A 15410-nucleotide genomic window follows, 5' to 3' on the forward strand; every position below is an offset into this window, starting at 1 on the left:
GACCCTGTACCGAAAGGACCCTTAAGACAGTCTTGGGCAGCCCCAGTGGCGCAGCGGTTTAGCACCGCCTGCAGCCCAGGGCGTGATCCTGGGGACCCCGGATCGAGTCCCATGTCGGGCACCCTGCGTGGAGCCTGCTTCTCCCTCTGCCTGTGTCTCTGCCTCTCTCTCTCTCCTTGTGTCTCTCATGAATACATAAAATCGATAAAAAGAAGAAAAAAAAAAAAAAAAAAAGACGGTCTTTGCAGTTTTGCCCTGGGCTTGTAATTCACCGTCGGGAGAACAACGCAGAATATGCGGATGAGCGGGCGAAGGTGTTTATGTGTCGGCGGCGAGCGGGGATCGGGGAGCTGGAAACGGAGAACCGTGAACTCCGCGGGATCCGAATCCGCGGTCAACGTCCGACGAGCCCCCCCGCTCCCCCCTCCGGGCCGCCCAGGGGCGCGCGGGGAGGAACCGAGCCCTGCGCGGCGCTGAGGAGCGGTTGCGGCTCAGGTGCAGAGTTCCGTGCGCCGGGACCACCGCGTGCCCACACTGAAGTCAGGCGGGGGCAGGGGAGCCTGGTACCAGTCACACCGGGAGAAAAGGCAAAAAGCAACTGATGGAGGGCAGCTGAGATGGGAGGAAGCCCAGGGCGGCCTGAGCCTCAGACTCCCCGCTCCAGGTGAGGCTGCTCCCCAGCGGGGAGGGGCAGAGGGAGAAGCAGGCTCTCTGGCTGAGCAGGGACCCCTTCACCTGGCTCCATCCCAGGACCCCAAGATCATGACCTCAGCCGAAGGCAGATGCTTTACTGATGGAACCACCCAGGCGCCCCTCTTTTATCTTATTTTTAAGTAATTTCCATGCTCAACGTGGAGCTCCAAGTCATGACCCCCCCAACCCTCATCACCCCCCCCCCCCCCCCCCCCCCCCCCGCCCAGACCAAGAATCTCAGGCTCTACCAACTGAGCCAGCCAGGCGCCCCTCAGTTTACTGTTGTGAGAGCATTTTTTCATCTTATAACAACTAGGGAATGGTTGGGGGCAGGTCCTATCATCCCAGCTTTACAGACAGAAAACTGAGAGGCAGTTTATGTGACTTACTCAAGGTCAGACAAGTAGGCAGCAGAGCTATTTTTTTGACTCCTGACCCAATGCTCTCTCCACTCTGCTGTCTAGAGTAAAGCAGGGTTATCAGGTACAACTGAAGAATGGACAAAGACCTAAGAGCTCCCTGACCCCTCCTGTGGGCCCTTTCCCCACAAGGAATAATAGTACTGCACTTAGGATATTTGGAGGTCAGGTTGGGCCCCACTTCTGTTTCAAGTATATAATTAAATTTAGCTTTGTTGGGTCACTCTGTGGTCAGGACCATGAGTTGAGCTTGGCCAAGGGGAAGGAAGGGTATAAGCAGAAGTGGGTTGTGTACCTGCCACTTTTCCGGCTTAGTACCTCTCTTCTTACGGACATGAAGACACCCAAGGTCACCCCTCAGTGGCTACAGGTTGGGAAACCTCTATAATGATTGCTCTTAACAAAGGATGAGGGGTGCCTGGGTGGCTCAGTCAGTTAAACATCTATCTTCTGCTGAGGTCATGATTTCAGGGTCCTGGGATCGAGTTCTGAGTCCCGCTCACTGCTCAAGAGTCTGTTCCTCCCTCTCCTTCTGCCCCTCACCCTTGCTCATGCTCTCTCTCTCTCTCTCTCTCTCTCAAATAAATAAAATCTTAAAAAAGAACAAACAAAAGCTGAGAGGGACTGGCGTATTGTCAGATATCTAAGGTGCCTGGTAGCTCAAGCTGCCTAATTCGAGTTTACTGGAGAAATACCATAATCTTTGAATAAGTGTAAAAAAAAAAAAAAAACTGGCCAGAAAATATTTTCTTGTGTCAGTGTATTAGCACTTGTTGCAATAATGCTCTGTAATAACAGCATTGGTATTTCCTTGACACACAGCACACATTTATTTTCTGGCTCCTAAGCCTGTGGATTGACCGTCCCCCAGCCCCCTTAACTGAGGCTGCAGGTCTAGCCTAGGTCAGCTCTCTGGTCTTCATCATTCTAGGCCCAGTGGCCATGAAGGCTGGTGAATTGCATAAGCACAAAGGAACAAGCTAAACCTCACAAGCACGTTTAAAGCCTCTGCTTGGGACACAGTGTCACTAGCATTGCATTGGCCAGAGCAAGTCATGGATGTCGAACAGGGGAAAGCACTCTGTGCTAGTGGCAGGTGCTGCAAAGGTCATTTAGCAAAGGGCACAGATGTACAATTCTGAATTTTTATTTTCTGAAAGAGAGACAGACAAAGAAAGTGCTAGGAGTGAGGGGCAGAGAGAGAGAGGGTGAATCTTAACCAATCTCCACACACTCAGTGCAGAGCCTGACACTGGGCTCAGTCTCACAACCCCAAGATTTATGACCTGAGCTGACATCAAGAGTCAGAGGCTTCACCCCCTGAGCCCCCCAGGTGCCCCTGGATGTACAATTCTTTTTTTTTTTTAAGATTTTATTTACTTATTCATGAGAGACAGAGGCAGAGACACAGGCAGAGGGAGAAGCAGGTCCCCCAAGGGGAGCCCAATACGGGACTCGATCCCAGGACTCTGGGATCACGCCCTGAGCCGAAGGCAGACGCTCAACCACTGAGCCACAATTCTAAAACAGAGAATGCGGCATCAGGAGCAGTGGTCCAGTGTACCCCAATCAGTCAGTACCTGGCAGTAAATTAAAGCTCACATCGACTAAGTCGGATGGATTTTCCTGTACCGCAGATCTGGCCCATCCTCCTGCTTGGAAAGTTTCCACAGCCCCCAGAGCTTTTAGGATAAAGTTAGATTTTCATATTCCAGGTTCTTCCTTTCTGACTCTCACCCACACTTCGCTCCAGCTTCCCACACAACCTGGGTGTGGTTTCATGCCTTCTTGCCTCTGCATGTGCTACACCCTCTGGCTGCATGTGTTCCCCAATTCACCTTGGCAACTTCTTCTATTTATCTATTGTCTTACCTTCTGGGAAGCTTTTCTAATCTCTTCTCAAGTCTGATTCCATGTCTCTTCTCTGTGTCCCCAGCCGTCTCTGTCTATACTTTGTGGCATTGACCAGATTACGTTGTAATAGTGCATTCCACTATAGATTCTCTATCATTAGTTTTTCTCAAAATGCGATTCGTGGACTCCCTGCTTCAGAATCACCTGGGACGTTTGCTTAAAATACAGGCTCCTGGGACCTATGTTAGACCCCCCCAATCCAGAATTGTTGCAGGCAAAGCCCAGGAGTCTCCATTTAAAAGATTCCCCAGGACATGCTTGTGGGGGAGCTCAATGGGTGTCTGACTTTGGCTCAGGTCATGGTTTCAGGGTCCTGGGATGGAGCCCCAAGTGGGGGCTCCCAGCTCAGCGGGGAGTCTGCTTGTTTCTCTTCTCCTGCCCCTCCCGCTACTCATGCTCTTTTCTCTCTCAAATAAATGAAACCATAAAACCATAAAAAAATAAATAAATAATAAATAATAATAAATGATTCCCCAAAATGATTCTGACTTGTGCCAAGTTTAACCAGCACACCCGGCAGGAGAGTGGCCATGCTTTCATGCACACTGTCACCTTGCGCAGTGCGCAACACAGTCAGCCGCACTCGAGGAGCGCGTTCTGGAGGGCGACGAGCAGCACTGGTGCGGGAGGCCAGCAGATGGCGCTGCGTCAACATAAATGCTTTCTCGTGAGTGGGAGGAGGAAGACGGGAAGTTCTGTGTTACTGGAATTCAAGCCTCAAATGCTGAGTAATTGAGTTTATTATTTCTTTTCCTGCGCAATTTGCCTGCCATTGTCCCACTTGCACGAATAAATTGACTTCTGACGGACAAATGAGGACTCAGACAAGAACAAGGGGGACAGAAGCTGGGCACGGAGATCTGAGCTGGCCATGAAGCCGGGAAGGATGGTCATGGTGACTGTCATCTCCATCCTCACTGATGGAGAGCTGCTCCGAGGGGGCACTGAGTGTTGTGCAATGACCCAAAGCATCCAAAAGGATATGCCCGTTCAGCGAGAGGGTGGAGCAGTGCTGTCATTTCTGGTAGTCCTCTGTTTTATTTACGGACTGTCACATGCCTGTATGTTAATAAAATAAAAGGTTAACCAAACCTTTTATTTTAAGTAGGCTCCACATGCAGCAATGAGCCCAATGAACCCAGACCCTGAGGTGAAGACCCGAGCTGAGATCAAGACTCAGACGCATAACAGATGGAGACACCCGCGCCCCCATGGTGAACCTTTTAAAATTGCTTCCCTCACAATCCAAAGTCTGAAAGTCAGGGTCTTCCTCCTGTGGTGAGGACTTCATTCTTCTAAGGGACAGGGGCCCCACAGACAGCCCTTCCGGCCCCTTCCAGCCTCCCTCCTGCCCCCCAGGGGCATCCATGTGCAAATAACTGATAGGGCTGGCACTGGGCCCAGGAAGGCTATCACGGGAGGCCAGAGCTACAAGCTGAGCTGTTTTCCTGTGCACGAACCAGGGGTGAGGTTTGCTGCCTTTTCAGCTCTAGGCAAACAGAGGAGACAGTGGTGAGCACAAAAGAACATGATCTCAATCTTCTTGGGAAGGCACAACTTATTTATTTTTAATTTTAATTTTATTTTAAGTAGGGTCCATGCCCAATGTGGCGCTTGAACTCATGATCTCGAGATTAAGAGTCCCATGCTTTACCGACTGGGCCAGTCAGGCGCCCAGTAAAGGCACAATTTAAAGGCATCACACAAATTAAGAACAAATAGAAGTAACTACTGGTTGTAAGAACAAATTAAAGTAACTACTGAGGTGGGAGTTCTGAATGACCCAGTATAAACTGGACGGACATGCTTCAAAGGAATGAGAGAAAATACAATTCTCCTTTTCCTTTCTTTTCATTTCGTGAACAGTCAAGTTCAAAAGTCATGAAGTGGAAGGCCAAGCAAGCTTAGGACTTTGTGGGCTGCTCCTGGTCACAAAAGCAGGCAAGGGTGTCCTCCCAGGCCTGCCACATGGGTTTGAGGGTCCTCATGTTGAGGGGTCAGTCCATACCTACCTCTAGATGGAGTCACTAGCCAGGAGGCTGGGAGCACCAACCAGGAAGTGTGTCTCCAGTGGCAAATGCTCCTGTCTTCATCTGATGTCCCCTCCTCCAGCATGGGAAGAAGGGCTGCTCTGGGCATCAAGGAGCTGTCCCCTGGGAACAGGAGGACCGAGTCTGGCCAACTTACAGGCAGCAGCTCTGGTCTCAGGGCACCTTTGGCCTCAGAGAACACAGTTTGCACATTCTGGGCAGCCTAAATGATAAGGCCAGCAGCCCTAGCAGTAATGTCCCTCTCCAGAAACTTAAGGGCCTCACCCTGATGGCTGGGGTGAGAGTAGCCAGCCAGAAGCAGGTTCCGCAGGCCACACAACATGTGTTACTGCCAGGGAGGCAAGTCTGGTTCAGCTTGTCCAAGGAGGGCTGCCTGGAATGGGGCAGGGACCATCCAGTCAGAAGCCCTGCACCCATGGGACAGGCCCTGGCCCACACTGCCGGACTGGACATGATGCCAGAACTCAGCCTCAGGATGGCTGTGACCTGCAAAAGGCAGACTTTGCCTTTCTCTGCTTGTAGCAGGTAGGGAGGTAGAGCGCACGCTCCAGATCAGAGAGAGGCAGATCTCTGTTCTCCTGATTGACAGGAAATCATGGGGGCAGGGGAGGTGCAGATCTTCCTCTTGGAAGGGATCTCAGCCTTGGAAGGATGGGAAGGAGGAGTTCCTCTTCGTTTTGTTCCACAGATAGCCTGAAGTGCCCGTGCTAGACGAAGGAGTCGTCAGAAGAAATCCCCTTCTGTCTGTCTCTCCTGCTAAAGCCAGGAGGGGTTAGGAGCAGGTGCTACTGGGGAAGAATTATGGCCAGATGCTTCTTCCCCTGGAGACTGTAGAAGATGACTCAATAGGCCAAGGTCAAAGCTGTTCTGTGCTGGGTCCTGTGCTGGGTCCCCAGCTGGGATGATGATTGTTCAACCACTGGCTGCCCAAAGGATTTGCTTCTCTCTGGGAGAGCTGGGTCTAAGGGGAGGGTCATGGGAGCCTGCTCCCCGGTGGCTGTTACTATGGTGATTCCAGGGCTGGTTAGGTCCAACATGGAACTATTTATTTATTTATTTATTTATTTATTTAAGATTTTATTTATTTATTTATTTATGAGAGACACAGACAGAGAGAGAGGCAGAGACACAGGCAGAGGGAGAAGCAGGCTCCATGCAAGGAGCCCGACAGGGGACTCGATCCCGGGTCTCCAGGATCCGGCCCTGGGCTGAAGGCGCCGCCAACCCGCTGAGCCACCTGGGCTGCCCGAACTCTTGCTTTTAATTCCCAGATTTACTTTTGTCTCATATTCCTCCTCTCAGCACTGGCACTACGGTCTCCCCAATTGTTTAAACCAGAAAGCTGGACATGGTCTTGGATTCAGCCCTTCCCTGATCCCCTTTGTGTCCCCTGTCCTCACTGCCACCACAATAATCCCAACCATCATCATGACAGGCTGCCCAACAGCAGGAGACTCTTTATTGGTCTCCTTATTTGCTCTTTCACTGCTCTCACCCCCACTGATCTACACATCATCCAGGATCCACTAACCATCTCCCTACTGTGGTTCTTGGGCACAGCACTGTAGTTATTTCCTTCAGGCATTTGGCCCAAGTCGTACATTTATTTTGTTATTTACCTTGTTATCTGTCTCCCCCACTAGATTGTGGCACCACAAGGGCAGGGGAGCTTGTTTATTTGGTGCATCATTGTAGCCTTCCTGCCCGCACCATGCCTGGCAGAGTAGAGCATTAGTTTTTAGATGAATGGCAGTAGGCCAAAGAGTTTAGATTTGCGAAGAGGAGTTTCACACATTTTGGAAAAAGGACTAATGAAACATAAGGACACATTAGAGCATTAGAAGGAATGATGGAGGGGATCCCTGGGTGGCTCAGTGGTTTAGCGCCTGCCTTTGGCCCAGGGCGAGATCCTGGAGTCCCAGGATCAAGTCCCGCGTCAGGCTCCATGCTCTATTTATTCATAGAGACACAGAGAGAGAGAGAGAGAGAGAGAGAGGGGCAGAGACACAGGCAGAGGGAGAAGCAGGCTCTATGCAGGGAGCCTGATGTGGGACTCGATCCAGGGTCTCCAGGATCATGCCCTAGGATGCAGGTGGCGCTAAACCACTGCACCACCGGGGCTGCCCTTAGAGTTTAAAGGAGGAATTCCTATCTTCCCAAATATGTTGGGAAGAAGAGAGAGAGAGAGGCATTGATGTTGCAACCCGGATGAGCCAGGAAAATAAGCATTATTTCATCTCTTTGGGAAAAAAAAAAATAGCATGGCTAGGGAAAACCTCAGATTTGAGTGAAAGATGAGCTCAGTTTTTAAACACGTTGAGCTTGAACTAAGTATTTCCTGTGGGCCACGGAGAACAGCCAAACTTCTTTGACTTCTTTGACAATTTGGTCAGCCATGAAATAGTCATAAGGTTTCTTATTCTTTTTTTTTTTTTTTTTAAGATTTTATTTATTTATTCATGAGAGGCACAGAGAGAGAGAGAGGCAGAGACACAGGCAGAGGGAGAAGCAGGTTCCACTCAGGGAGCCCGACGTAGGACCTGACCCCCGGTCTCCAGGATCACACCCTGGGCCACAGGCGGCGCTAAACCACTGAGCCAACCGGGCTGCCCCAAGGTTTCTTATTCTTGATTGCCTTACATGGAAAGTCAAGGAATTGAAATCAGTTCTATAAGTCTAGCAGAAAAGAGAGAGTTAAAGCTTCAAAAGTTTAAACTCTGTTACATTTTTAAGGACACAGCCAAAGAGTTTTGAGGCATAATTTTGTTCTATCAGACATGACCACTAGTAGCTGTACCATCATCTATTGAATATGCAATGTATGAGTACCTGTCATAACTGTTAACTGCAACTTATGTATACTTTTCCGTGTTTTCCAAATTTTTCTATGACAGCATGTGGTATTTTTAGAAATTAGGGAAAAAATGAGAGTTTTCTTAAAAATATAAAGACTCACTGTGTCAATTTCTGAATGAATAGCTTTGGGGTAAGCACTTGCCTTTACACACCAAACATATGTAAGCACAGAAGTTACTAAATATTCCCAGAAATCACTGGAAATTTCCCTCCAAGAAGTACACACAAGTTGATGTTTCTTGGAATTCTCTGCAGCTGGTTTCCTTTCTCTGGTTTCAGACTACTTAGTCCCAAAAATGACTGGGCTGGAATTATACAGTAAACCCATTGTTCCGATAATTCTCCCTGAAGGCAAAATTCAGGGATTTGTCCCTTTTTTTTTTTTTTGGTTATTATAGTCCCAGACCTAACTACTAGTTATTCTTCTTGATGTGGTTTTGATCTGTTGGAGGATTTTCACATCAAAAGTGTCTTTGAGGGATTTGTTTTATTGTGGCAGGGCTTCCATTGGAGCAGCAACCAATGTAGGGAAGTAGCAGTGGTGGAGGAGAAGGGGAGTAGAGAATATTGTATGCCAAATTCATAGTCCTCTTGGTTATTAGCCTGAAGAATGGCCCAGAGGTGAGTGGACTGAGAAAGAATCATCTGGAAATAATGACTTTGAGGATTACTGCAAAAAACTGGGTATATTTTTCTACTGAGAAGAAGGTAGTACATTGGGAATTTGTAGCAAGAGGGATTACATTTTTTTTTTGAGGGATTAAATTTTACTCACAGAAGCAATGCATTGCCGTAAGAGGAAGAATGAAGTCAACCTGATATATAAAGAACTTTCTTTTTAAAAGATTTTATTTATTTATTCATGAGAGATACACACAGAGAGAGAGAGAGGCAGAGACACAGGGAGAGAGAGAAGCAGGCTCCATACAGGGTGCCGGAGGTGGGACTTGATTCCGGAACTCCAGGATCACATCCTGAGCCAAAGGCAGATGCTCAACCATTGAGCCACCCAAGTGTCCCTATATAAAGATCTTTTAAACAAAGGTCTCAGGAAATGAAGCACACTGCTTCATGTGACATAAGCTGTCTACCTGTAGACATTTTCAAGAAGATTCTGGAAGACTGTTCTCTGGGAATGGTACAGGAAGGCCGTGTGTTGGACAGAGCATGGGGCTTTATTTCTCACTTAGGCTGCATGTCCATGGTGGACAGACTAGGTCATCCTATCTGTCCTCACTCCAGAACCCAGGCTAATGGAGTACCTACTAGTTCGAAAAATCCAGTTGCCACAGGAAACGAAAAGAGCTTCAGTCTGAAAGTGACACATGTAATTTCCACTCAATTTCACTGGTGAAAGTGAAATGCATGGTCACACCTAAAATCAGGTGGGCAGCAAAATGCATTTGCCTTATTTTAGGCAAATAGAAATGGTTTCTAATATAAATGGCATATAGCTTATAATTTTTAAAAACTCAGATACGGTCAGCATTTGAAATGCTTCATCTGGGCTTGAAACAGTTTGATCTTTGTGCTTTTAAGTAGTTTCAACATAATTGCAGTTAGAGGGCAGGCTGTACAGGCCCTAGAATATGATGTAGTCCTAACTCGGTGGTTACGTCTAGGAAAAGGCAAGCTTCCGAAGTGGCAACGAACGGGAATCCACATATCAGGAATGGGGTTAGTTTTCTGACACAGAGCTTTGCAGTTTAGTGTTAGTATTGTTGTTCTGAGACTATTTTTTATGTTTTGTGGAAGGAAACAATGGAGTAATTATGTTGGAGGTGCCGGAGAGCCAGATTTTCACTATGGAATCAAAGAGGTACAAACATGAAGAACAATGAGGTTAATTTAATTTCGCTAGAATCCTGATTTTTGAATTGGAAGTACCACTATTGAGCTCAGTGTATTTTTTCTTAAAAAAGAAAGAAAATGTATTTTCCAGCTCTGTGTACTGAGAAAGCCTAGAAATAAAAACAAAGTAGCTAAGGAGTGCCCAAGTTATAACCTCTAATTACTACTTCCCAAGAACAGAAATCAAGCTTCTTGGAAAAATGGCTGATTCCAGATTAGGTATAGGAAATATACAAGTTGAGCCTGGAAGAGCATGTGGAACCAAGAAAGCAAGAAATTTATCAGGGAATGCTTGAGTAATGCAAAAAGGCTCAGCAACTACATTGAATGGTCTGTACCTGGAGAGGGGATACTCTGAACATTTTTAAGAATAGAAACTGCAGTGGATTGAAATACATCAAATGTGCCTGACTTCAGCAGCTCATATACCTGCAAATCCTCAAGGAACACCTTTGCAGAGCTTGTTATTTTGAAAACTAGAAGATAAAGGAAGAGATCTTATCTTTCCTCTATGAATTGCACTTCAGGTAACCAAATAGTTGATGAAAGGAAGTTTCTCCTTATGGAAGTATCCCAGTTAATAAATAAGAATTTTGCATCCCCTCATGGATTAAGGGAGGTTTTGGCAATGATCATCAGTAACAGCCAGCACAAAAAGAACGGACATCTAGATATTTATGCCTCATGACAGAAGTGCACATCCTACCTATAAAGTATACCTCCGGGACACCTGAGTGGCTCAGCGGTTGAGCGTCTGCCTTCCGCTCACGGTGTGATCCCGGGATCTGGGATCGAGTCCCACATCAGGCCCCTTGTGGGGAACCTGCTTCTCCTCTGCCTGTGTCTCTGCCTCTCTCTGTGTCTCTCATGAATAAATAAATAAAATCTTTCTAAATAAATAAATAAATAAATAAATAAATAAATAAATAAAGTATACCTCCTGCAAAACCAGCAAGTAAAAATCAGTGACTCTCAACACTTTTGCCTTCCAAGAGACATTTAGCATTGTCTGGAGATATTTTTGATTGTCACAGTTGGGAGAGAGAGTGCTACTATCATCTAATGGTTAGAGACTAGAGATGCTGCTTAACCTCCTACATGGCATAGGATGATTCCCCACAATGAAGAATTATTTGGCCCAAAATGTCAATTATGGTGGGCTTGAGAAATCTCACTTTATTTTTTTTTTAAGATTTTATTTATTCATGAGAGATACAGAGAGAAAGAGGCAGAGACATAGGCAGAGAGAGAAGCAGGCTCCATGCAGGGAGGGAGCCTGATGCGGGACACGATCCCGAATTTCCAGGATCAGGCCCTGGACTGAAGGCAGGCGCCAAACTGCTGAGCCATCCAGACGTTCCGAGAAATCTCACTTTAGATCAAATAATCAATTTATATATAATTATATATATGGTGACAGGGGAACATGTCAAGTGACGTCACAGGGATGTAATCAACAAAATCAGATTGTGGGAAACTCTAAAAGACAACGTAGGTTTTTTTTTTTTTTTTTTTTTTTTTTTTAGCAAATAAAAGGGTATTTCTCTTTTAGAGATATATACCAAAATATTTACAGATGAAAAATTATAATGTCTGAGGTTTCCTTCAAAATAATTTACAATGGGTATGGGTGGATGAATGTGGGTCTAGATGAAATAGGAGGGATCCCTGGGTGGCGCAGCGGTTTGGCGCCTGCCTTTGGCCCAGGGCACGATCCTGGAGACCCGGGATCGAATCCCACGTCGGGCTCCCAGTGCATGAAGCCTGCTTCTCCCTCTGCCTGTGTCTCTGCCTCTCTATCATAAAAAAAAAAAAAAAAAAAAAATAGATGAAATAGGACTGGCCATGAGTTAATATTTGTTGAACTGGGTAGCTACGTATATGAGGGTTCACTCTCCAGTATGTTAAATTGTGCATGATAACAAGTTAAAGGATTTTAATCATTTATTATATAAAATGAACGGGAGGGGCACCGGGTGGCTCAGTTGTTTAAGCATTGCCTTTGGCTCAGGTCATGATCCCAGAGTTCCGGGATCAAGCTCCACATCGGGCTCCGTGCTCAGCAGGGAGTCTTCTTCTCCCTCTCCCTCTGCTTTCTCTCTTCTCCCCTTGCTCATGCTCTCTCTCAAATTAATAAATAAAATCTTAAAAAAATAAAATGATAGTGATAAAAATGATAGTTTTTTTTTAAAGATTTTATTTATTCATGAGAGAAACAGAGAGAGAGGCAGAGACACAGGCAGAGGGAGAAGCAGGCTCCATGCGGGGAGCCCGATGTGGGACTCGATCCTGGGTGTCCAGGATCAAGCCCTGGGCCGAAGGCAGGCACTAAACCGCTAAGCCACCCAGGGATCCCACAAATGATAGTTTAAAGAAGTGTTCTTTACTTTAAAATAAAAGGGTAGCACCTTTTTATTAGCGTATTAGTTATCTACTGTTGTGCAACAAATTGTTTCAAAACTTTGCAGGTTCAAGCTATTATCTCACACGGTTTCTGAGTATCAGGAATCTGAGAGCTTCTTTGCCAGATGGTTCTGGCTCAGCATCATCCACAAGGCTGCAGTGAAGATAGTGGCTGGGGCTGCCTTCACCTGAGGGCTGTACCAAGCCTGGATGATCCTCTTACGAGATGGCTCACTCACATGGCTGTTAGTTAGATGCCTCAGTCTCCTGTTACATGGCTTCTTCTTCTTCTTTTTTTTTTTTCTTAAAGATTTTATTTATTTATTCCTGACAGGCAGAGAGAGAGAGAGAGAGAGAGAGAGAGAGACACAGGCAGAGGGAGACTCTGTGCAGGGAGCCTGATGTGGGACTCGATCCTAGGTCTCTGGGATCACACCCTGGGCTGAAGGTGGCGCTAAACCGCTGGGCCACCGGGGCTGCCTACATGGCTTCTCTATAGTGCTGCAGAGTGTCCTAATGGCACAGCAGCTAGATTCTCTGGCAGCAAGCAATTCAAGAGAAAGAATAAGCACGAGGCTGGAGTGCCTCCTGTGACCTAGTCTTAGAAGTCATACTGTCACTTCCACCATATTTTATTCATATTTTATTCATTAGAAGTGAATCACTAAGCCCAACCCATACCCAAGGGAAGGGAAATTAGGATCCATCCATTGAAGGGAGTTCTGAAGAATTGGTGGACACATTCTAAACCACCACAATTGGCCTCTTTAAAAATTATTTTTTTTATTTTAATGGTCTATGACATCCTATAATGATAGAAACTCTAGACTCAGAAACCTATGCTAGTTTAAAAAAGACTGCACATATATTGAGGGGTTACACCTACATCTTACGAGGGTAAGGTACCTCCTTATTTATTACTAAAAGAGTCAATCTAAATGGAACCCTAATAGTATATAAGAGTAAATAATTTTTAAAGGTGAAATGAAATATTGAAACAATTTGAAGGAAACAAAGAAGGATGAAGATTTCAGTTAAGGAAGTATGGAAGGAGGCAGGGGGCAACAGCCCCGGTGGTGCTGCGGTTTAGCACCGCCTGCAGCCCAGGGTGTGATCCTGGAGACCCCGGATTGAGTCCCGCCTCGATGCCTCTCTCTCTGCCTCTCTCTCTCTCTGAATGAATGAATAAATAAATATTTTTTGCTTTTAAAAAAGACTTTATCCAACCCTTCCATACTTCCTTTTTTTTTTTTTTAAGATTTATTTATTTATTCATTCATTCAGAGAGAGAGAGAGAGAGAGAGAGAGAGAACACCTGTGAACAGGGGAGGGAGGGACAGAGGGTGAGGGTAAGAGAGTCCCAAGTAGACTCTGCACCAAGCACAGAGCCCGACAAGGAGCTGGATCTCATGACCTGGAGATCACAACTTAAAACCAAGAGCCAGGGCAGCCCGGGTGGCTCAGCGGTTTAGCGCTGCCTTCGGCCCAGGGCGTGATCCCAGAGACCTGGGATCGAGTCCCACATCAGGCTCCCTGCATGGAGCCTGCTTCTCCCTCCGCCTGTGTCTCTGCCCCCCGCCCCTCCCCCGTCTCTCAAGAATAAATAAGTAGAATCTTTAAAATAAATAAATAAAATAAAACCAAGAGCCAGTCACTCAGCTAGGGAGCCACCCAGGCGCCTGGGATAGGATAAAATCTGAAGGGTAAACTAATTTGCACTATGACTAAAAATTCTCACTGGAATGAAAGCAGAGGAAATACATAGGCTTGTTACAAGCAAATGAACAAAGCCAACTCTTAGTTTCTCATCTTCCAAATATCTCCAGGCTCATCATAATCAGAAACATTCACAGTGGGCTGGATGTAATCCTGTAGTTTCCTTTATAGGAAACCATACCTTGTGTAAAATGCATGATATAAACTGAACAAGGATACTGCTTCCTACCCTCCTCTTGGACATTCACCCTAGTCCTGTGGCAACTCGCCGATGTTCTGTGACTTCCTTTCTGCATATCTTTCTCCTCCATCATATCAGAGAATCCCATAAAGAGTAGCTCCTGGACTTCATGCAGCATAATTACCGGAGATGCGTATTTAAAGACAGTTCTAAAGCCAATCCCACCCTTACCAGACCAGAAAAATCTTAGATTGTGCCCCAGAAACATGCATTTTTAATAAGATCCCCAAGGTGAACTTGTTCTGTATGATAAAATTCAAGAATCCCTGTATCAGATCGTGAACATGAGAACAGGATCTGAATCTTACTCATCACTGTGTTTTTGTTGTTGTTGTTGTTGTTGTTGTTGTTGTTTTTATCACTGTGTTTTTAGTTTCTCACCTGTATCCTTGTACTTTTCTAGGCATTGGCACCCGTAGCATGCTGGCAGGTGTTGGATAAATGTTCATGGAATTGAACTGAGTCAGAAAAATTTCCACATCTTTCAAGTTTTAACTCCACTAATTCATGAAGAGATTTTATGTTGATGAGACTCTTTGGCCTCATTTGTTTTGGTGAGGTGATTGTGTACTGTTTTTGCCCATCCAGCATCTATTATCTCTTGTGATAACAGCACTCTTTTTCCTTAGGGGAGCCACTTCCCTCTCCTGCTTCCCATAGTCTTAGAGGCACTGGCAAGACTTTCTCCACAAAGGAAGTGAGTGTGTGTCCCAGGTTTGGCCAATCAGGGCATACATGCCATGGGTTCCGAAATGGGTATGTGACCCGGTGAGAACTCTACTCCAGATTTGCTAGTGCTGCTGGAAAGAGGCCTTTTCTCATTAGGTTTGCTAAGGTGGTGGAATGTAAGTCTGGACTTTCCAATGACTATCTTTTTTTAAAAAAATTAATTAGTTAACATATAGTGTATTTTTTAGTTTCAGAGTAGAGTTCAGTGATTCATCGTAGCATACAATACCCAGTGCTCATTACGTCAAGTGCCTTCCTTAATGCCCATCACTCAATTACCCCATCCCCTTACCCACCTCCAGTGACCATCTTTGTCTCCACCTAACCTACTAGTGGTCTCTACAGTTTTGCTTGTTTGGGACACTTCATATAAATGGAACTGTCTAATAAGTGGATTTTTTCTTTCTCTTTTTTTTTGATAGATGGCTTATTTGACTTAGCATAATGTTTTCAAGGCTCATCCATGATGTAGCACGTAGAGTGCTTCATTCCTTTTATTGCCAACAAATATTCCACTGTATGGATATACTCTATTTG

The 15410-nt window shown here is 45.9% G+C and overlaps 1 long non-coding RNA gene across 1 annotated transcript; it reads left to right on the forward strand.

Annotated features, from left to right (window-relative positions):
* Positions 1-426: 426 nt before the first annotated feature.
* On the forward strand, positions 427-14677 carry LOC144320563 (uncharacterized). The gene is made up of 2 exons (XR_013386192.1): positions 427-664; positions 14548-14677. It is a non-coding gene; the product is annotated as an uncharacterized LOC144320563 (long non-coding RNA).
* The last annotated feature ends 733 nt before the right edge of the window (positions 14678-15410 follow it).

This window comes from Canis aureus, chromosome 1 (genome assembly GCF_053574225.1).
Source record: "Canis aureus isolate CA01 chromosome 1, VMU_Caureus_v.1.0, whole genome shotgun sequence".
NCBI lineage: Eukaryota > Metazoa > Chordata > Mammalia > Carnivora > Canidae > Canis > Canis aureus.